The following is a 1,880-nucleotide window of genomic DNA, read 5'->3' as shown; positions in this document are numbered from 1 at the left end:
TATATATATATATATGGGGGAGAGAATGTACATGTGCGTCCTGGTTTGTAATTATACTTGTAAGTGTGTGTGTCATCATCATTGTTGTTTAGCATCCATGCTCCATGCTGGCATGACAGTCTGAAAGGATTCAATAAGCCTGAGGTCTGTGTTAGTCTCCTGTGTCTGCTTTGGCAAGGTTTCTATGGCTGGATGACCTTCCTAATACCAACCACTTTACAGAATGCACTGGATGCACTTTTTATGGCACCAGCACTAGTGAGGTTACCAAGACTCCTTCACAGAGAAGGGATGCAGTATTGAGGAAGGTGGCTTCGTGCCAGGTACAGTGAAGAATTCTGGGTAGGGGTAGAGGTCCACCAAGGATCATTCCTTAGCCCCCTCTTATTCATCATAGTCCTCCAGGCAATTCAGAGGAGAATGCCCCTGGGAGCTCCTCTATGGCCTTGCTCTAATAGCTCGGTTACTATCAGAACTAAAAGAGAAGTTTCAGGTGTGGAAGCAAGGTCTAGAATCAAAGGGCCTTAGAGTCAACCTAGCAAACACCAAAGTCTTAATAAGTAGGAAAGCAGACAAGCCACAGATCCCTTCAGGTAGATGGCCCTGCTTGATCTATAGAAAAGGCATAGGTAGAAACTCAATAACATGTACCCAGTGTAAGCTATGGACACATAAGAGGTGCAGCAATATCAAAAGAAGGCTAACTGGGAAGATAGTTTTTGTATGTGGTAAATGCTCGGGAGCAATAAATCAGTAGCAGGGATGGATGCTCTGAAAGAGTAGCTGCTAGAATACGAATAACCTGGGCAAAGTTCAGAGAGCTCCTACCTCTGCTGGTGACAAAGGGCCTCTCACTCAGAGTAAAAGGTAGACTGTATGACACATGTATGCGAACAGCCATGCTACATGGCAGTGAAACATGGGCCATGACTGCTGAGGACATGTGTAAGCTTGCAAGGAATGAAGCCAGTATGCTCTGCTGGATGTGTAATATCAATGTGCATACTCAACAGAGTGTAAATACCTTGAGAAAAATGTTGGAGCTAAGAAGCATCAGATGTGGTGTACAAAAGAGATGAGTGCACTGGTATGGTCATGTGTTGCGTATGGATGAGGAGTGTTGAGTGAAGAAGTGTCACACCCTAGTAGTAGAGGGAACCTGTGGAAGAGGTAAACCCAGGAAGACCTGGGAAGTGGTGAAGCACGACCTTCAAACATTGGGCCTCACCAAGGCAATGACTGAGACCTTTGGAGATATGCTGTGCTTGAGAAGACCCGGCAAACCAAGTGGGACCATAACCATGGCATATGCCAGTGCAGTATAACCAGCCCATTTAAGAGTACCCTTCAATCATTGGGCAATAAACTACACTTGTGAAGACCTGTTGAGGCAAGTGAAATCATTGTCGTGACCGATGACACTAACGCCTGATTGTCACTTGTGCCAGTGGCACAAAAAAGCACCATTCAAGCATGGTCGTTGCCAGTGCTGCCTGACTGGCTCCCATGCTGGTGACATGTAAAAAAGCACCACTCAAGTGTGGTTGATGCCAGCACTGCCTGGCTGTCCCTCGTGCCGGTGGCATGTAATAAGCACTCACTACACTCTTGGAGTGGTTGGCATTAGGAAGGGTGTCCAGCTGTAGAAACTGTGCCCGAGTGGATTGCATCCTGGTACAGCCATTTGGTTTGCCAGACCCCAATCAAACCGTCCAACCCATGCCAGCATGGAAAGCAGACATTAAACGACAATGATGGTGATGATGATATATACATATACATATGTATATGTGTGTGTGTGTGTGTATATATATATATATATATATATATATATACACTCACACAAATATATTTACATATATATGTATACATATGCATGT

General features: G+C 44.9%; 1 protein-coding gene across 5 annotated transcripts in view; it reads left to right on the top strand.

Moving 5' to 3' along the window:
- LOC106878768 (irregular chiasm C-roughest protein) overlaps positions 1 to 1,880 on the top strand; it is a 177,553-nt gene that overhangs the window by 84,219 nt on the left and 91,454 nt on the right. The window lies entirely within an intron of this gene.

This window comes from Octopus bimaculoides, chromosome 5 (assembly GCF_001194135.2).
Source record: "Octopus bimaculoides isolate UCB-OBI-ISO-001 chromosome 5, ASM119413v2, whole genome shotgun sequence".
NCBI classification, from domain to species: Eukaryota; Metazoa; Mollusca; class Cephalopoda; order Octopoda; family Octopodidae; genus Octopus; species Octopus bimaculoides.
The sequence above is the reverse complement of the archived record's forward strand: the minus strand, read 5'-3'. Positions and strand labels throughout refer to the sequence as shown.